The sequence below is a fragment of the Parus major genome, chromosome 1A (assembly GCF_001522545.3).
Source record: "Parus major isolate Abel chromosome 1A, Parus_major1.1, whole genome shotgun sequence".
In the NCBI taxonomy this organism is placed as follows: domain Eukaryota; kingdom Metazoa; phylum Chordata; class Aves; order Passeriformes; family Paridae; genus Parus; species Parus major.
Window position 1 is genome coordinate 8,718,109 of NC_031773.1, and position 22,223 is coordinate 8,740,331.

At 36.0% G+C, this 22,223-nt stretch overlaps 1 protein-coding gene and 1 long non-coding RNA gene across 7 annotated transcripts in view; one reads left to right on the top strand and one right to left on the bottom strand.

Moving 5' to 3' along the window:
• The window catches only part of PCLO (piccolo presynaptic cytomatrix protein), a 314,143-nt gene that overhangs the window by 272,716 nt on the left and 19,204 nt on the right, over positions 1-22,223 (top strand). The window lies entirely within an intron of this gene.
• On the bottom strand, positions 1,236-13,687 carry LOC107204474. 2 transcript variants are annotated; one of them, XR_004497441.1, is made up of 4 exons: positions 9,185-13,687; positions 8,021-8,122; positions 3,945-4,020; positions 1,236-3,285 (listed from the first exon to the last, which is right to left on the bottom strand). It is a non-coding gene; the product is annotated as an uncharacterized LOC107204474 (long non-coding RNA). The 2 variants fall into 2 exon arrangements; XR_004497440.1 differs by having other exon boundaries at positions 1,236-4,020.

The window sequence follows — 22,223 nt, forward strand, 5'->3', positions numbered from 1 at the left end:
TACATTCTAAAAGTCTGAATTCGATAGGTACTCCCAAGATGTTATTATTTCTAGTAAAAAAGAGATATATAGATATAAATAGCATTGTCATGGACACATCTCCTTTTGAAGGTTCTGTATGCATGCAAAACATCATTCATTTATCAATCATTCCTCAATCCTCAAGCACTGAGACTCACCTCAAGCAGATTCTTTTAAGAGTATGTCAGGGTTTTTTGAGTGAACGAGTACTCACTGTGCTTCTGTCATCCTCTGTGGTTGGCCTTACTGTTGTGAGGATTTTCAGTCAGAAAAGTGTAATCTTTCTAGAGGAGCAGTGGAGTACCTCACCCACATCTTCCAAGAGAGTGAGGTTCTCTTACCTTTTTCTTTTATTGCTCTCCAGCCCATGTCCTGAATACCAAAAACCTCTGTTCACTGTTCAGCCACGTCTTAAAGGTTCACTTTATGACCTTTCAGTGGTCCTCTGAGCCTCATACTTTGAGTGTATTTAAACAAGGTTCTTAAAGTAAAAAACTTTCTTCCTCTACAGATGATTGAACCTGAACAGAAAATTTCAGGGTGTTCTAGTAAAGTCCCAGTAGGTACATTTCCATAGGCCAACAGAAGGAATAATTTGCACCATTTCAAAATCTAAAGGTGCACACATACTTCTTGAACTTCTACAAAATTATATGATAAAGATATGCTCTCATTTAATATAATCTTTTGTGAACTCCTGCAGAATTTTTCTTTTTTTTTTTTAATGCTAGTAATTTGCCTAAGTCATAGATATAGAAAGGGAAAAAAAAAAACACACCAAAAAACAAACACAACAGGAAACCTCAAACATGCTCTGTGGTCATATTTGAACAGGCAAATTTTACCATACTGTGTTTCATCTATTCAGACACCCTTTTTTTTCTTAATTTTTGGAGCTTTGTGGTTCATTAGCCAAAATTATAAACTAAGAAATTCAGTTTTAATGGTTTAATTTCTTATCTCTGTATTTCAATAATTAAGGCAGTCAAATCATTATTTATGAGAAAAATAATTGAAATACCACAGAAACCTTAAAACATTCTAGGGAGTCATTCTAATAAGATTTTGAAAAGGTGCATGACCCTCTGACTGGGAATCATTTGACTTGCAAATGTTCCTTTATAGCTTTCTGAGCAGTCCTAGTGAAATTCTCATCCATCCTTTCTGAACAGAATAAACCCTGAAGCAAATTGTCTTGCAAACTATTTCACACTGTCTCCTGAAGAGGAGTTCCCAGGGATGATAAGCGGATTATCTCTCTTGAGTAAAAGAAGTCATGGAACAAACTGACAGAGCAGGTACAGCTAACCAATGCCATATTCTTCAGAGTAATTAAAACTTAGAAAAAAAATTGATTTTGACTTGCTCTTTAACTAGGCTAAAGCAACACTGTTTAAACCACAGGACTTAGTGTACTATGACAAAGAACAGGCTAAGGGCTTGCTGCATCTCACACCTTAAAAAACTAGCATTTTTATTTCTTTTAAATCTGAAGGTTGAAATCTCAGAAGTACAATATTAGTCCTTATGAGCATGTTCAGAGAAAAATGCCCTAATATTGGAATTTCAACCAGAAAGTTATAAGAGGAGAAAAAAGGCAGATGAAGAAAGTTATTAACAGATAATTACAGCACAGTTACTGATATTTGGAAATGCTCTTACATATGCACAAATCTATACTTTGAAGTCTGGTTTGTCCAGGCTAAAAATAGGTTTACTTCAGGTGAGAAACTTTCTTGCATTAGAATGATCAGAGACAGAACTCCTCTCCTATGGAGACAGGCTGAAAGAGTTGGGGTTGTCCAGCCTGGGAGACTTTGTGGCCTTGAAATAGATAAAGGGGAGCTATAAAAAAGTAAAAAACTTTTTACCAGGGCCTACAGTGACAATGGTTTTAAACTGAGAGTAGATTAAGATTGAACACAAGAGGCACTGGATCAGGTTTCCCAGAGAAGTGGTTTCCCTAACCCTGGAAGTGTTCAAGGATAGGTTGGATGAGGGTCTGAGCAACCTGGACTAGTGGAAGGTGTCCTGTCATGGGGTGGGGTTGGATGTAGATGATCCTTAAAGATCTCTTCCAACCCAAACCATTCTATGACTCTTTGATATGAAATAGTTGACAAAGATTTTTGAGGGGCTCAACACACAAACTGCAAACATGCTGGTTCAGTGTCAGTGGTGCTCTGGGAACTGCTGTCCACTCAGGTGCTTACAATTACAGAAGTCAAAACATTTCCATCCTTCAGCAGTGATTTCTTCTGTACCTTTGATCAGGCACCCACATTTCACAGACTTCATCCAGTGTTTTGTTTTGAACAGATAAGTCAATAACTCTGTGCCAGGAAATTTCCACTTTCTTATTAGTTTCTTACCTTTGGATTGTTTCAACTCCTGAAGCAACATCAGAATGTCACATATGCGGTATTGGGTAGCAAGAATCTGAGAACTGTTATTTCTAAGGAAAATGGCAAGAATCGTTACATAGCATACAAATGCTCTTTCTATATTTATGTCAGGAAGTGACTGAACAGGCAGAGGAACTATGAATTCAAATGCTGGAGTAGTCTTCAATTTACCTAAAAACCATAAACTAATGTATTTATTTTTCTTAAATTTTCTTAAATTTAGTTAAATTTAGTTAAATGGAACTAAATACAAATATAAATATAGCAGTATAACTAAGTATTTATAAATGACCAAGTCAGAAGCAGTAACTTTCACCATAATGTAGTTCTATGTTTCTGGACCAAGGCTTGATCAAATTATTTTAAAGGCCTTTATAGACTAGATCCCAAAATCACAGGAAGTATCATCTAATTAGGTCAAATACTATCTTTGACATTTGCTGCCTTCCCAACACCTCAAATCATTCTTAAGTTTTGCAAATTTAATCCTAACATAGAGCAAAATGTATGAGAACCTGGAAAAAATCTGGACTTGTATTTCTTTTTAATCAGAGCCTTATACTGACCAAGTATGAGACTGTTGACTTGATTGTAATGGATATTGATCCATGGATTTAAAGAGAAATACAGACAATCTGAAATGTTACCAACATGGACTTGAACAGAGGTTGAATTACATTTTTTTGGTTCTGAGTTCATGTCATGTACATAGCAAAAGAAATTGCTGCACATTCTCATTGTCTTTCCTTAAGAGCAAAGTAAATCTGTTAATCTCTTTTTAAAAACCCATTTTTAGTGGCTGTAATACCTTCTTTTATAGTCTTTTTGCCCTTCTGATTTACATGTAGAAGAGGTCTTTCTGCAAAATAAAATATTACTGATTAAAATGTGATCCATTCCCAACATGAGATCTAATTGAAAGAAGAAGAATAATTGTCAAACTTCTCTACTATCTCTATAAATAAAAAGGCTAAAATTCAACCTGACTTTGTATAATTTGTCTTTAATATAAAATCAGAACATTGCTTTCTGCCATTACCTTCTACAGGGGGTCTGCCATCTACAACTCAACAGCATAATTTTAATCAATGCCAACAAAATTTAAAGCAGCAAATACAAGCAAGAATAATTTCTCACATGAGCAGCTTCTACATTACAGAGGAAGAAAAAGGGACATAAGGGAATAGAAAACAAGTACCAAAAGCACTTGCAGACAGCCTGTCATATGCTGATTTTAAGAACTGAAAAGATCTGATATACTTTTCTGTCACAAGGGATCCTTAAAAAATTAATCAGGTCTATGTTCTGACAGTAGTCTTTATCCTCTCTTTTTTAAAAAGAAAACTATATTTAACATGTTCCCTTAAGCTAGGAATAGCCTTACTACTGATGCCTAAAAAGCTGAGTCAAGATAAACAGCAGCAGCCCTATAAACCTGAGTATTATCAGCTTCCTCTCTAAACACCCAGAAGTATTTTTTTATCTATCCCCAACTGGCCCCACATTCTAATTTCCCACCTGGCTCTCCAGTAATAATTGGAGCAATTAGTTCTGCCTTCCTGAGGTCTTTGCCAGTATAATCCAGCTGGTTTTCCTAAAGAGAAGCAGAAAGAATTTAAACAAGAAAAAAGTTTGCAGCCAGAGATAAAAAAAGCGGAGGAAAAAAAGGACAAGTTCTCTGTTCTTGCATCCACATCACAAACATTGATTTACAGTGTTACAAGGAAAGTTTTTCCTCAACTGTCAGGGTAAAATGTCATCAAAAGAAAAGTGGATAATCCAGGGAAACTGTGCTTAACTAGTTAAAGTTTCTGCAGCTCTGAGTTCTGTATGAACTTTATCTAAAAGGTTATTAGCCCTTATATTATGTCTCAAGATAAATTAAAAAAAAAACCAATTAATTTTTTTTTTTAAAAAAAAATTTGCTTTTCTCATGGGATCTATTTAAATTTAAAAAAAATTACTAAGATAAATGAAACAACAAAAAAAGCTGAAAAGCACAAGTATTTCTTCTGAAAATCAAAATATCACTCCTTTGATGTGATACTTCAGTAATCTCCTGGAAATCTAATTTGTTTGCTTAATATTATTAATCACTTTAATTGGCCTAGCTCTTAAATGCATTTCTGTTAACATCAAGCTTCTTGGAACTTTCAGAAAACTTCTTTTGGTGACTTCTTGGAGTTGCAATGAGCTCAAAGTTTGGGCTGGGAATCAGAATGCTAGTAATTCCATCAAAAATTTACAAATATAAATGAATTAATTTCAGAATAAAAAATATGGTAAATTCTGGAACCTATATCTTTTAATAAGATGAGGTTATGAAGAAAAATCTGATTTAATACTACCTGACACATTTAGTATAAATAACCAGTTAATAATGTCAACACTGGAAAGCAAACAGAGGGATCCCCCAAGCAAACTGGAGTGCAGGTGAAGGTGCAGGTGTGATTTACTGAACCTGAGCCTTGTCTGGTGTAAGTCTGAAGAAGAGCTGCCTCACCTAGTAATTTAAAACCACTTTGAAATAGAGTCATTTTCCATGATTAATGTTCATTTAGTATCAGTAAAAGTCAAGTTGAGACATTAATATGCTGGAAGGTGAATTGATAAATCCTAAATGGTTTCCCCTCTGTCATGAAACTAAAACTAGGACTTACTAAGTAAGGCTTTTAAATGTCAGTTTCCTGGAAGACTCAGGTGATCTCTTCCATTCAGCAGTATGATTAGGATTTGGAATTGTGTGCATGCTCCAAGGAAAAAAAAAAAGTAAATGAAATAGATCTGTTCTAAAGTCAATAATATTCAGTACTCAAATTTTTATAGACTATTCAGTAGTAAGAATGATGTTAAGGGGGCTTCTGGAGGTCATCCCAATGAATCAAGGCACAATATTGTTCCTAAAAAGGCTTCTTTTAACTTGCACAAAAAAATTCATAGTATTGATAAAGACTTAACAGCTTCATTATTCTGTTCTACTGATTAACAGTAATATGTTTTTCCTGTGTTCTAGCTTGCTGAAATTAATACTCAAGGACAGAAATAAGAATCCAAATTCAAGAGTTTCCATTTACAAGTATAGCATATTTTATCAAGCATTTCTGGTAAATAGCTTATTCCAAGCTTTTTTACAGACGATAACACAGCTCTTCCTATGGAAGAATTCTGTATTAGATCTTCACTTTTGCTGTATTTATTTGAAATGTTAAAAAACCCCAAAACCAACATTGTCATAAACTCTTTCTATACTAGACAGTCCTTTGTAGCTCCTTGATGTCTTAATATTATTTTGTGGGGTTTTTTTTTAGGATAATTTATAACTTAGAAACTAAACTATTATGCTGGGGATTCAGAAAAGAGGTTTTTTATTTACCCTCACATGTTCTTGAGTACAACTCCTTTTTTTGGACTGATATTCAAACTGTTACTTTGTAATGGTGTTGAAATGCAGATAAATCTAGAGCATTTCCAGGTGGGATCACGTGGCAAGCTAAAATTAAACTTCAGCTGATCATCATTTTAGCATGTGAAAGTCCTCAAATTATTGGACTGTAAACTGTGTTCCAAGAGAGAAGGCTTTAAAATTCAGTGCATTAGAACGAATATAAATCTTTTCTGTGATAACAATTCCTGGATATGTCCAAGTCTTGTGGTACAGAGTGTGCTTTCATGTCTATAACTAGAAGCTCGTGCTTTGTCCCCACTTTATTTTCAGATTAATATAATCTTTCAATAATGTTCATTATTGCATCCTATGATAGCAGTCTTACAGGCTTGTAGCTCTAGTGAATTGAGTTATCCACTGCTGCAGTTTCTGAATAATGGCTTGTCTGTTAAGGATAAGCTTTGATGTGTGTGTTTCTCATAAAGAATTCCTAAAGGTTTGTCCTGTAAGGGCATTTGTGTTTACTTTAGGCCATTATATTTTGGTCTTCCCTTTTGTGCATTATTTATTTTGACATTACTAAACTATGACCTGGAGGGATTCAAATGGACAGAAGACAGCCAAATCTAGTGGCTCAAAGTAATATAGTCTGTGTGTAGAAATTGATGCAAAAGTTATCTTTATCTGCAAAGGGATTCAGGGTCTTCAAACATAGGTGTATTCTGCTGTTTTAAGTACTCTATTTTTCTGCCTCAATCCAGTTGCTGTTCCAGAAAGTCATGGGTATCCCACAGATTCTTAATCAAATCTGCCGTTCCAGGTCAGCCAGTCCTTTTCCTTTGGTTAAGAGCCAGAAGATTATAATGAAAATTTAAAGCATTTTTTTTAGCTTCCTTATCTAATGTTTAGGTGGGTCATATCAGATGAGATTAGGGCTACTAAACAGTCCTGGGTTTGCATTTGTGTTAGTACCATCCACTGCAGAAGTCTTTATTTTCTGAAAACACCCTTTTGGTATGTTTTCTGTAATAAGTTCTTTTTAAATATTTTTTTAGATTTTATTTTAGATTTTATTTTTTGAATGTTTTTTTTTTTTTTTGGCTTTGCACTCTGACTGATTACAATGTGATAACAACATGACTGAATTTACATGCCTTGAAAAAAATACAAAAATCTGGAGATCACCTGGGTCAAATATTTAATGCATACATCTGCCTTCATGTTTCACCCTACTGTAGTACCTAGAAGTGCACATTGTTTTCAGAAGCCTGCTAACATATTACCTACATTAATTAGACAGTTTGGGTGATTTACTGGTCCCATGTGTAACTTGTATCAATGTATCAATGCCTGCTACGGATTCTTGCTGTTTCCTCCCGCTGCTCATCCAATATCTATAGCATTCTTCACCAGCCTCCTGATGGCCTTGGCTGTGCCTGGCTGAGTGTTTAGCTTTTTAGAAATTCATATTCATGGAACAGTCTGTTGTATTCTCAAAGGAATTGGATTCTCACTGATCTGAATACAATTATTTGCCTTTTCCATATTTCAGTCTGATTGTCTGAGGAGTTCCTTTTTCTTGGCAAGTAAAATAGAGAAAAGGAGATCTTTCCACCTTGTTGCTGGACATTTGTGAAACTAACAAAAAAGATGCCTTATGTCATTGTTTATATGTTGGTTTTAAGACTATTTTGGGTTTAATTTGTATTTTAAAGCAGTATACAAGTCTCTGAATTTATAGTCACATTTTCCCCATCATTTTTATGTTTGGAAAAGTGAAGCCTACACCACATCTACACAGAGTAACTTCCTACTTAGTGCATTCTTTTCAAACACATACACAAAACAAAGTTTTCTAAATTCCTGTAAAATTGTGATACAGATTGTTAAGATTCAGAAACTATCAGTGTAACAATAGGTTTTTAAAGCCCATGATAAATCTGTACATGAAAACTGTCATTTCCAAATAAAGGAATCCAAACCATGTTAGAAAAAGAATAACAGAAAAATACCATGCGATTTTTTTTTTTCCTGTTGATGAACATTTTGGACATAAAAAGAGCTTTCAAAGCAATAGTTAAACAGAATTTAAGAAGCAGATCCTTGGAGATGCTCCTAGCAACCACACCTTACCTAGATGTTGTTCCACTGATTAAAGGAACTACAGAATTATAGAAAGAAAATGATATATTGAAGGCATTCAACTTACCGTCAGAAAAATGGGGATACTTGGAAAAATCCTGCAGTGTGAGAAATAGATTTTTACAATTTGTCTTCAGTAGTGGAGGCAGTGCCAAAATATACTGTTTTCCTACAGCAACCAGAAAGGCAGAATGAGTGAGGCAGTTTTCCTAACATTTCTCATTCTCCAGAAAAAACTCCAGCAACTAATATGTCATTGTACACTACTTTTTTCCCCAGACTCTTGTAATTATCTTGTTGAATCTACCTTCTTGTATGCAGGTACAGATCTATCAAGAAGGAAAGGTAAAGAGACCATAACCTTTCCATAAATGTATCATTATTTTGGATATATGCCCTCTTACATTACAAGGAAAAAAACACTCTGATATCGTAGCTACATCCAAATATAATATGACAAATCAGTTCCCTCTTTATTGGCAGCATCTACTGCCCTCAGGTTAGTTGTTCTGAATCAAATTCCAAAATTAAATATTGCAGTTTTCTTGTTGAACAAAGCTGAGTAATTTGTTTCAAGTACAATTTTCCGCCACTGGCTAAAGATTCTAAATTGAAGACAGCTTGAAAAATGGATATAATAGGAAGTGATGAAAATCCTGAGAGAAAGAACATGCACACAAACAACAAATGAATTCTTTTTTCTCTGCCCCTCTCTGGGATCAACTGAATATGTGGATACATATTTAAAGCATTGACCAAAGGTAATAATTATTCCAATTTCTGCTATAATTTTGATCAGAAAGTTCTGTCTTAGGAATACTATGCTGTTATGATCATAGATTAAAGTGAAAAAATAAATCAGATCTTTTTGGATGTATTTTGTGAATTTATCTACATGGTTATTTTTATGCTAATAATCCCAGTTACACCATAGCAGGTTTTTTTCATAAAAAAGGTGCAAAAAAATTATCTAAGCAGATTTTTTTAAAGAAATTACAAGTTTTGATGAAGTTTAACTGCTTAGTTAAAAAAATCCCAACAAAATTTAGGAAGAGGTGAATTAAATTGACATTGTCCTTATTTTCCTAATGAATTATTTGAATTAATAAACTGATCTTTATAATGGAGTCCCTTGTAATGACAAAATGAGATTTCCAATACATTCTCTGAAGTGAACTGACTGAAGTGTTTTAAGCCTTGCATAAACACTTGTTTTATGGTACCAAGTTACCTTTGATGGTTAGCAGAGGAACTTCAAGGTTTCCACATCATTTTGAAACTGGTGTAAATGGAAAGGACAGTGTTTCTATCTGGAAACTTTAGACAATGCACACTGCACATTCTGTCCTTCCATCTGTTCTGATGGCCTTTAAACATCTCCAGTGAAGGAGACTCTACCCTCTCTTTGGGGAATCTGTTCCACTGCTCAGTCACCCACAGAATAAAGAAGTACTTTCTCATATTCAGGTGGAATTTGCTGTGCATGAGTTGCTGCCCGTTGCTCTTGTCTTATTGCTCAGCACCACTGAACAGAGCTTGGTCCATCCTCTTATCGCTGTCCCTTCAGATACTGATAGACATTGGCAAGGTCTTCTCTCAGTCGACTCTTCTCAAAGCTGGATAGGCCCAATTCTCTCAACTTTTCCTTGTAAGAGGAAATCATTTTTATAGCTCTTTGATGGACCTGCTTCAGGATGTCCATGTCTCTCTTGTACTGAGGAGCCCAGAACTGGACACAGCACAGCATATGTGGCCTCACTAGGGCTGAGGAGATGGGCAGGCTCACCTCCCTCAGCCTGCTGGCAATGCTCTTCCATTGGCCTTCTTGGCACAAGGGCACATGGAAAGTACATGCAGAGCTACTTGTCCACCAGCTTCTTCTCTGCAGAGCTGCCTTCCACCAGGTCTAACCTGTGCTCCTCCCCAGGGGCAGGACCCTGCATTTGCCTTTGTTGAATTCCAGAAGGTTCTTCTTTGCCCAGCTCTCCGGCCTGGCAAGGTCCATCTAAAGGGCTGCACAGCCCTCTGGAATATCCTGATGGCACTTCTCCCAGCCTTATGCCATCAGCCAACTTGCTGGGAAGCATCTACCTGTGCTGGTTTCCCATTAATTGCTATTTAGTAAGGAGGAAAATACCACCCACGGAAATGATTTTCCTGTGAGAGGCTGCTAGGAGCTTCCTCTGTGCCTGGAGGGAACCAGTGGCTGGCTGGTTCTGAGAGTTGACATCCTCTTGAACCATTTGGAAGCTTGGTCCGCCTCTGTGAATTCCACATTTTAGAAACAGGCAAGCCCAGGAAATTTCTCTCTTGCTTCCAGCCTCAAAAGGTAGCTGAGATCCCCGGTGGGGCTGGCTGGCCCTGCTCCACCACTAATCCCCCCACACTATCCCTTCATCTAAGTCATTGATGAATGAGTTGAACAAGACTGGACCCAGTATCAAATCCCTTGTATATCTTGAATATCACTTGTGGGTTTTCATCCAGCTCTCGGTGCTGCTGATCAAAACCCCCTGAGCTCTGCTGTTCAGACATTCTCCATCCATCTCTGCTTGTCTACCCTTCAGTTACTGATTTTATCTATGAGGATATAATGGGAGATACCATCAAAAGCCTTACTGAAGTCTGGGAAACAGCATTCCACTACTCTCCCCTCACCTATCCAGACAGGTTTTGGAATTCAAGTGATGTTTGTGACAGGAGAAACTGCCTTCAGTGAGTTAAAGGAAGTTTTATTGTTGGAATTCAGTAGTGACCCACTTGAGTTCTGCAATAAATTTGAAAATAAATTAGTGTATTTAGTTGCATTACACAGGAAACATTGCTTCAATACTGTATGAATTATAGAATATTTGTACATGGTTATGACACACATGGATGACATACACAGCCAAACAGATGTAGTAGGCTGGATGAATAATGTTTAACACTTTAGATAGAAGTGCAATTCATGAAAGTCACTGAAATTTCAGCGGCCTAATATAGCATGAGAGAAGAGGGATCACACAATGAGAGGCTTTCAAGTATGTGAAAAATACAGGAGTGGTGCTGGACAGGGAAGAAAAATTACATTTGAAGCATGTATGATTGAGCAACTAAAGTTCTGCAAATTATTCCTGAAGGTGGAAAATCTGTCCTCTGAGCAAACCTGAGCTAAGACCCAACAGCTTTTACTCTCCTACTCTATACATGATCTTTAACTCCCCAGGTTATCACTGGGCTGATTCACTCTATTATATTTACTTTAAATAAGCTGGACTATATTCAGAAAGGTGCTCACGTAAATATAAGGAATCCTTTGTAACACAAACTTGTTGGAAGTCAGATAGCCTGTCTTGTCTTCAGAGAAATATACAAACTACATAATTATTTTGCTCCTTTATTTGGTTTCTGTACTGATGCTAGTGGTATTTTTTGTTTCTTTTTTTCTTTTTCTATTGCAGTAAATTGTGAAAGGGAAGGTAGGATCTACGAACTATTTCAAGAAGAAATTTTGTATAATGCTACATGCTAGGATCAAAACTGGCATTAGCAATTTGCAATTAACTTACATAACTAAGTTCATAAACTTAAATTTGAACCTAAATATTTAGATATTAGATTGGTTCAACAAGCAAATACTTTGTGCTGAGGCAAGATAGATTCCTATGATATAGGAATATTATGATGATATAGATTCCAAGGTAGATTCAATGATATATGTGTTTACATTTGGACAAATGAACATATATGCGTACACACGTGTTAGCATACATGTCAAAAGATGCTTCTGCCCAAATTAAGGTGCAAATGAGACCATATGCCAGTGTCAGGATATGAATCTTATTTAAGAGCAGATGTGTGGTAGGGAGGGCAGAGAGAGAGGAGAGAAAGATTAAGTATAAAATTAGTCACCACCACATGGGTTTCTGTGGCCTCCTTCCCTTCTTCTTCTGGTCTTCTCACTGGCAGGGTTCCTTGGAGTGCTCTTCTGGAGGTATCACTTTCATACAATCTAACTCCCAGGTATCCTCAGAACGTAGGTGCTATTCCCACAGCTTGGGCTGGCATGTGAATAAGGACTTGCTTCCTGTCTCAAGTTTGTCATGGTGAGAGTTTTTGTCCAGATAGGCTACCCAGATCTGACTCAGCTTGGAATCTTCCTATTGCCTTCTGTGCTTATTGTGAGTTCCCACATCACAGTGGGGTTTTGTCCACCGTGCTAATTCCAAACCTTCACCTCAGTTTAGGCCTGGAATTAATGCTTTCCTGTTCACCATCTATGCCCCTTGTGGGGTTTTATCTTATGGGAACATCCTTCCCTGACAGCGTCTTGAGATATTTCACTTCACTCTTTAAGTCCTGACAACATGTGCATGTATATATATAGATATTTGTACACATATATAAATTATTGCAACTCAGATATATATGTACATATGGGCACACATATGTTATGACTTGATAGTTTTTTGACATACCTCTTTGGATATAAAAAACAAACCTGGGTTCTGAATGAAATGCTTCATCTGTGTCTGTGAGGGTGACCCATCATTATCCAGAATACTGTTTTTGTTTCATTAGCTTTTATTATCTGGAGCTTTGATTATTTTATTATCACTGCTTTTAACTGCAATGGAAAAAAAAAATAAGGCCTGTGTTGCATAGTGGCTCGGATAAAAAAAGGCAACAAACCCTATTAATATTCAGTTGTACAATTGACTTTCACATGTTCTACTAGTTTAAATGATCTTTATTTATAAACTTTTACAATAATTTGATGATTAGTGATTTTACTGGAAATTTCTTTTGAATCTTCAATTAAATTATTTAAGAAAATTATGATCTGATCTTTTAGATTTTGCAAACAGGACCTGCTTAAATAGTTAGGGCATTTCTCTGAACAGTAAAAGTTTTATTTCAATCTTACTCATTCTGTTTCTAAGTTAATTATCTAATTAAAAACTTAGAGTTTTGTCTACTATATATAAAAAAATCTAATTCAATATCTTCTTACACCTGGGACCTCCAAAATAGATAATGCAATGAGAAATTTCATCATGGGATTTATGGGATGATCAGCCACTTAAATAAAAAATTTATAATCAGTGGAATGAAATAATCATTCTGAAGCTACAATTCATCTGACCTATTTTTAGAGATCTATTTGCAAATAAGACAAACTGCATTCTAGAAGAACAATCCCTCAGATTGCTCAGCAATCCCATTGACACTCAGACAGATGAATCCTAGCAGCAGATTCTGTGTCCAGCAGGCATTAGGTCACTGTAAAACATTAGTCTAAATGTATCAAGAAGTAAATTTTAAGTACAATTGACTTTATTTGACAAAAATGCTAATTTGATTTGTTCTGAAGTTGTAAAAATATTGCTGTGCTCAACACTAAGTACAATTACCATTTAGAGTGTTAAGTTCCATAATTATATTGAACTAACAAGAAGCACAAGATGGTGTTAATTTGGTGGGTTTTTAGTTTTATTTGTTAGAAAATGCTCTAATTAGGGCATGAAAAATAGAACAGGGGAGAAGTTTTGGGTTAGCAGTTTACTCAGATACAACATAACCAATTTGAAGTCATAGACATATAATTGTTATAGAGAACCAGGATTATTTAATGAAAGATGAACACTGAAGCAGGTCAAAAATCTACCAATTTTGTGTATCTTTAGATAACAAGTATTAATTATATTTTAATTAAATTTATATTTTTTATTATTTTCAGTTCTCTAAATTCAGTGTTTCTAGTCTGATGGGGTACTTTTTTTGTTTTTTTGTTTATTTATTTTATTGATTGGTTGTGGGTTTTTGTTTGTCTGTTTGGGTTGGTTGGTTGGTTTTTAAAAAGGCAAAAGGAATTTTGCCAGAATTAGTGATCAGTTTAGCAATAAAATGGGTTTCTCTTTTGGTTTCTCTTGAGGAAAGCCCCACACCAATCCTATCTTCTTTCCCCCTTCAAATCTCACTGGAAAAAGTTAAAAAATGAACCTAACACTGTAGAGATGATAGAGAGCCTGTAGAATTCTTCCATAGATTCATTTATTGACACAGAACTCATTAGGAAGAAGTAGGAACATTCCTGATTCACTGTATCTTGAGTTCTGCAGATCTGCAGCAACTGACTGTCTCCTAATTGGTTTTGTCTCTCAGAAGACTTGATTGCATTTGCTGAAAGAATTTCACCCATAAAAGATTTTAGCCAACAACAGTTTCCTTTGTTGACCTGTGACAAGCCTGGTAAGAAGCTCTGGGTGCCTAAAGAGACCCAATGTTCTCCTCTCTGAATCCTGCGCCTCTGTGGAGACAGTGGGTCTATCCCTGTTCACTCCACTGCAGTTCACCAAGAATCATAGCAGACAGAGTCAAAATCTGTTATAATCTCGAGGGAAAAATCAAAAACAAAAACAAGTTTTGAAAACTTGTGTTTTCTTTTGAAAACACAAGTAGATCATATTGAAACACAACGCATATAATTATTAACTTCTTTCTTTTTTTAGACAGTGTTCCTAATATTTTTCATCACTGACAGTTCAGTCTATATTAGATCTGAACTATGTATATATATCATATAATTTTAAATTAGGCCTTAGGAGAGGCATTTGAAGAGTTTAAGAAAGTTCAGCCTCTAGTGATTTCTTCGGGACTTTTTATTCACTTGGTTAATGAAGGAAGAGAAGGATCCTTCGCCAGCTGGGAAGGTGGAACATAACAAACTCTGGGAGCTCCTAAAGGAACAGAAACTAGAGAATAAGGGACAGAGGTAATGTGGAAGCTTATCAGAGGGTATAAAAGAATTCTGTTGTTCCACACCATTGGCCTGTTTGGAAGCAGAGATTTTGAAAGTTTGGGGAGTGGCCAGCCCATGAGGAAATCTGGCATATGTCTGTCAAAACAAGAGTGAGGAAAAGCATAAATTTCATTCTTTAGATTTTTCTAGTGAAAAGTAACAAGGGACTGAAGCATCCTTGAGCTCTGAGGTGTTCCCAGGCTGTTGCATTCATTCTTTTGATTTTAGCCTTACAGTTGGGCCACAGAGACAGAAGCCAGCGTGCTCACATCTTAGAACTGCCAAGCTGTCTTTAGATAAATTCCACATTCAGCTGAGTCCAGGACACTTCATGAACACCCATTCCCAGCCTTATAAAACCTCGGGATTCACAACCAACCTTCAACTTATATAGAGCATATCCAGCCATACATGATCAGACAGAAAGATGTATCCAGTGCATCTGAGCTCTCCAGATCCCTCCAGCAAAAAGGTGCAAAGAAGAACTCAGTTTGCATTCATGCTACGGCACTACTGACTTCTATCTCCTGCAGCAAAACTCTGGAATCAACTGGACTTGCTCTCATGCAGAAGTGCTAACTTGTTGATAGTACCACAGCAATATTTAAAGCTCTTTTCCTGAGGCAGCTTTTCTTTGTTGTTGACAGTAAAATGGATGTGCTATGAAAAGAGATTTTTGTTTTCAAACAGTTGGGAAATAATGCAAGGACCACAAAACAGATTCAATATTCTTTAGACTTCTTTAAAATGAGCAAAACTAAAAATATGCAATTAATGCCCAAAGCAATTTTAAAAATACTGAAAGTCCTGGCATTGGAGACAATGTCTTTTTTCCACAAAGAAATAGATTTTTTTTTCATGTTATTAGAAAATGCGCACTGTCCACTCTCTTCTGCTCAAAACAGAGATTAAAACACTCTTCAAATATTTTTTTTTTTCCAAGGTCACTTGTACAATGTAAGCAACAATTTTTCTTTAAACAATATTAATTTAGAAAATGTCTTTGTGATCGTTATTATTGCGTACTGGGCTGCAAAATTAACTATGCAGGGAGCAGGTCATGGGAAAGGATTCTCCCTTTCCACTGGGTGCTTGTTAGTATGAAGAAGAGGAAGCCAGACACTTCTCAGAGCTCAGCAGTCAGAAATAGGAAATAGATAACATTCACAAGCTGAAGTAAAGCAAATTCTAGCTGAATAAAGGGAAAATAAAAAACAAGCTAAACCAACCAACCCAACAAAAACACACAAAATAAAGTTTTGGTTCAAAACTCTGCAGAAAAATCTCTGTTCAACCTCATCTAACTTGGAAGTTAACCCCGTGAGTGTAAGGTTGGACTGGAGTGCTCCAGCAGTCCTTTGCTCTATGAATCAATCAGTTTACAATTTATAAAGCACACTTTAAAACACAATTATTGCTGTAAAATGCCATTTTTCCTTTCCCTGAACCTCGTCTTGTCCTTCATGGTGACATAAGGTGTGTGCTGATTCAGGTTAGGTGACTAACACAAAATCAACACCCTGGGGTGTGGCAGGGAGGGGGTGAGGTTGCAGTAGCAGGATCATTTCTGCACTAGGCAGCTGTACAAACACTGTGGCTGCAGGAGATGAAGTCAGGGGCACTGTGTGGAAGCAATAGGCAGGAGTGAGGAGAGAGCTCTTTCAGCACCAGTGCCTGTTTATGGCTTTTTAAGAATTGGTGATTAGTTACAGGTAACAACCTTTTCAGCTACACTAGAGATGGTATAATTTTCTTTAAGGAACATCTCATCAGGAAGAGTTTAAAGCAGCAATCTGCTTCAACTGTTTATTGAGAACTCCATAGTATTTTTCATAACCACTGAGCTGGTTGAATTCTTCCCAGGTAATTAGGAGCTTGATGCTCCCTGCTGCATTAATTAGTGTATTCTTTTTCTTCCCTAATGACCACAAGACCTGGATTATCTCATCACAGGCTTTTTAAATAAAGGGGTATTAAAAAAAAAAAAATTGTTAAATAACAGGAAAAAACCCAAGCCAGGTTGCTTATTTTGCATATTCTTTTTCTTAGAGGAAGGAAGATGATTTTATGGCAAATCATTGAGAAAACCTCAGCAATTTTTTTTTTGTTAGTGCCATTTGCACCAGTTTTGTCTTTTGACAGCACAGGAATTAATTCTGCCAGTGCCTGTTTTCAAAGCACAACAAACAGCTTCCAAAATCAAAAAGCACACTGCTCAGTGGGGTAGCAGACTTGCTTTATGTTTCTTGAAGCATTCTTGATAAAAAATACTCCTTTGCTGGAGCTTAAATGTCATATGGAAAAAGAAAGTAAATTCAGCATGAAGCTTGAAAGCTTCTTATTCTGTTGCCTCTATATGCTTCCCTGAGATAGTTTAGGAAAGTAACAATTACCAATATACATTTAGTTGCAATTACTCTCCTTAACTGTAGTTGTCTCACCTTTCTGATTAGAACTACTCATAATTACTTATATTTTTGTGCAAATAATGATTGTAAACATATAATATAGAACCACTATCCCTTCTAAATTTTAGGGGTTTGCTAACTACCACTAGCATTATTATTATTATTAAGGCATAAACCCAAAAATTTTACAAAGAAGAAATAGTGCAATCTGCTGAAAGTATTTATCACAAAAGATCTGAGATAGAAATTTTAATTTTTTGATGGAAATTGTGACTTTTAGATTACAGTATGATGGACACTTCAGGCTAAACTCTATTTAATGTAGAGTTTAATGTAGGGTTGTTTATGTTGTTCTACTGAGTTGTATTGTATGGATTTTATTTCAAAATAGGAAGTGGAGTGCCTTGCACAGGATAATTGTGAACTATTTCAGTAAGAAGTTTGCAATCTCCCACATCAGTATGTCCTTGGTCAGAATTATGGACTTAAAAGTCTGCATTCTTTCCTGCAGCCAAACTGTGCTGGGAAACAGGAATGAAAAATTGCAGAGAAGTTAAATTGATGCTCACATGAATTACAATGTATACATACACTCAAATTTCAGACATGAAGATGGAAAAATGTATAGATTTGATTAGTAAATAAAGCTTCCCTCTCTTTGGAAGAGCTACCAATAGAGAGACCTTGTGACTTCAACACTGAGTGGAACATGAATATTTCAGCACTCAGAGACTTGCAGTTCAGCAATGGATCCACAGAGTTTTGCTTGTGAAACCTCATTCAAGGGTACACTTGTGGTGCATGTGGCCAGGAGAAAGTAAATTTGGGCTGAAATAACTTCAAAGATAAATTATGGTCTTCAGCTTCTTTGGCCATGAAATCCTGTGTTTCACAATGATAATTACAACACAGAAATAATTAGCACTACTACCAATCAGTAGGTCAATTTAAATTCAGGTGAGTATGAATACGTCATATTTTTCAAGTCAGATGGACAGCTTGATCCTGCTTTCAGGAAGAAAACACAGGTTAATTTTACATGAATCCAGATATCATATTTAGAATTTGAGAAAGTTTGCTCATAGATTTTAGGAAAACATTTCCTTCCAGCAGTGGATCATAATCTGAATTGATATTTAGTGACACACTCTCAGGGTTCCTGATCTAATCTGTATCTCTATCCTAATATTTGCATATTTAAATATTTCTGCCTTTATTTTTATGTTTATATACTCAGTGATTTTCTTTCATTGGAAACTCCGTAAAAAAGCTGTTCAAGTCACTAAATAATGTCAAATGTTAATGAGAACTACTGAATCAGCCTTTGAATCCTTTTTATTTTTTCTCAGTCCTCAATAATTCAATATTTTGTATTTTCCTTTAATCAGACAAAATGATTTCTGAGATTTTATATTGCTGTTAACATTTTTTCTGACCTAGAATTAAAAGACTGTTTCTGTGAGAAAACATACATCACAGACAGTTTTTCCTGACAGATGCAGAAACAATTCATTGGGCATAAGGTTGCTCACAAATAGCACTCAAATTGCAACCTGACACTGGTTCCTCTATGTGATGAGGAAGGAGGAGTTTGATATGATATTTTCCTACTCTTCACAAGGTTCTCTGCAGTGGTGCTGAGTGTCTCAGCTGGCATATCTAACCATGGCCACACACCAGCTCGGCAAGTCATTCTTCATGAACATTACCCTAGGGGTCAGTGTATTTTCTTGGGTTTGAGCCAGTTCCCAGCAGATATTCAGTAGTCATATTGTGTCCATTTAGAGTTTCTAAAAAGGCAATGCTGTAAAGCTTTTAAAAATTCTTTACTTCATCAAGACTCCTTTCGTGGTGGCTCTTCAGGGGAAGGTATCTTTAGTTCATGTAAACCTGAACTGGAGTTTTAATAAATCTGTATATCAGATTTTTATTCAATCTTCTCCCTTATAGAATGAAATTCTTTCTGAATAAGTTCAAAATCCAGGAAAATATATGTTCTGGTTTCCTAAACCTGTCTTAGCTTTTAGTTTAAAGCTGCATCCTGCCCCCCCAACTTTCTGTTCTAAATTGATTGTAATGATTGATTGGGTTTTTTCCATGTCCCAGGTATTTTACATTTGAAAACACATCAGACAAGTTTTAAATAATATTATGCAAAGAATCTATGTTGCACTTTCTGTTTGTGGGGTCTTGCAAAATCCTACTTTTAATTCCTATATGCACAACTTTAATTTTTAAATGTAAATTATGAGCAAGACTTCCACAGTCATCTTCAAAAGAGCAGTATTAAATCTCAGAAATTCTTTAAAAAATCATGAGGGTTGGCCTCAGTGCATAAAGTCTATGAAGCATTAACTCTCAAGACAAGAGACTAAACTCTTCTAGTTGCCAGAAAGTAAATCTACAGGAGATGTCAGAGCATTAGCTCACTATGAGATACTCCTTTGTATTTATTATTGAAAAGATTCAGCTAATTATAAAAGTTCTATTTCATGTACAGTGCCCAGAGCAGAAAAGGATTTTCAATTAGTTACAAAATAGTTGGGTTTCTTTTTATCTACAGATAGATGGTGTATGCTTCAGTGACTTCAGAAAATGTAGGGAGAGTTTCTAAGCCAGACAGATATAAACACCAACATATGGGTGTTTTCTTACTCATCTTTTCTGGTGTAAATCATTTTAAGAAAACTTTCATCAGTAAAGTTTTACAGTTGCAGGTGAAATTGATATAAAATACAGGTGAAGACCAAGAAATCATAGGTTCAAACCCCCTTATTTGGGACACCTTCAGATTCCAAAACGGGATTACCTCTTTTCTGTGTGGGGCCAGGAAGAGGTCCCAGCATCTGAGAAGATCCAGTCTCTGACTTTTTTTTTCTCTAAAAAATCCTGAAAACATATCTTAGGTGATCATATTGAAAATTTTCAGTCTTGTACTGAAATCATTTCTCCTTGCATCTCTGCTACCAATCTATCATATTCTCCTATTACTGAATGCTAGGCCTGTCTGTTTTACTAAAATCCATAATTCCCAGATCACATTTTTTTGTGAGAGGTCTTCTACTGTCTCTCCCATTTCCCATGGAAGTTCAGAAACTCAGAAACATATGTGGCATTTTTACCCCTACAGAAAAGTGTGATCTCTTTTGAAGCATCATTTTGTCTACCTAGAATATGGACTTAAAATTTTGACCTTTGCCATTGTTTTTTATGTTACATATAATTCCAGTTAACTGGTTTCTTACCAGTTCACAGACACTAAATAGGAACACATTTTCCCCTTCTCTTTTTCTTTCTATCATTTCAGTCTTCGTCACAAATCTCTGAGTGGATTTGCATAAGTGCTGTACTGTCCCGGTACTTTTTCTTCTGCTCTAGGTTTTCTATAATATTTTTAATTCAAGCATATCTCTTGGAGTTTAGCCATATATATCAGTTCAACAGTGCAATGAAATACCAACTTTAAGATATGTCTTTTATAGCAGCTTGAGGGAACCAGCATTGCATGAAATAAAGAATAATAGCACTGCTGCATGCTGAATAAGAGGGAAAATATAAAGCATGCATTCCAATGAAAAACAGGTACATTAGTCTATAAGGACTTCTGGTGGAAAGTTAAAAACTAAAAAAAAAGAAGGGCACTTCATAGAAGACTCTGGGCAGGAGCCAAAAGGTAAATTGGTATTTCTCCAGACTGGCAACTTTAGGAGCTATGTCCACATTATGGTAAGATGCTTTCAGGCATCAGTTCTCCATGGACTATAGAACTCTGAATTTTGCATAATACTATGGAATACTCTGCAGAAAATTTCTGATCATCCCTCCTGAGCAAAATTTGGATTAACAGGTTTTTCTTATTTTTGACTGAGTTATTCCATATTTATCCTGATTAATGGAAAAGATCATCCTCCACTGCTCTGTTGGACAGATTATTCAGGTAATAGAATCCCAGCAGTGATTACAAGTCTTCATTCTTATGCTAAAATTTCCTAGGTTCTCTACAGGCAGCCCCAAAATACTCTGATGGTCCTGCAAGACAGATTTGGTTTTCTTTCGTATGTTAGTCACAATGAGCTTTGCTAGAATTATCAGAGCTCTTACAGTCACACAGAATAGGCAATGTCTCATACTCTTACATTTAGTACTCCTACTATAAAAAATTCTTTCAGTAATCATTCTTATTTAATAATAATGAGAGAGAAAGAGTATCCCAACAGTGGGCTGCTACCACTGCACCAGGTAACGTAAGCACGCAAAAGGAAATCTATTAATATAAGAGCATACCTGTCTTCCACATGAACAGTCAGTGCAGAAGCTTTTGCTCTGGTACCCAAGCTGTGCAGCACACACGGCTGTGCTCTCCAGTGTGTAGCTCCAGGGAGGTATGAGCAAGACTTTAAGCATATTTCACTGAAAGTGCCTCAGAGCTGCAGTATAAATCTGAGGGGGAATCTGGAAATCATGATGTGAGGAGTGAATAGGCACGTTCTTACCAAAAATTTTCATTTCCAGCTATCATGATAGTGTGCCTACTAGGTTTATAGCACAAAAGAGTGCTAACATATTGTGTTAGCTTGGGTATGTGTATGGATGTATTTGTGTATACAAATACCATCTTCCACCTCCTTCTCAAAGAAAGCCTTATAGAGTTACATATGCCACCATGTGTTAAGTAATTTTTTTGTGGGCTATAAATGACTCGGCCAAGCTGTGAAATGAAACAGCTTGTTCCACTGCACTAACAGAGCAGGCTCAGTGCTTATTGTCTGTGCACTAAATGTTCGATGAGTCACTCTCCTAACGAAGGCACATCACATGTGGTTCTTACACCAAGTCCTTTTCACTGTGTGTGCATCATTGTGATAGGACAGCATTATGACAAAGGGAAAATATCAAAATATACTATTACTTGCACTTTAAAGTCAGAAAACAGTGGTGCTTTTTTCAGTTTGATTACCACTTTTAAGAACTTCAACCTGTCTACTAAAAATAAGCCCGTATTAGATGTTCGGGTAACATCTACTCTTGAAGTTAGTATTTTACCTTTGAACTGGTTTTCTATTTATTTTTCCAATGAA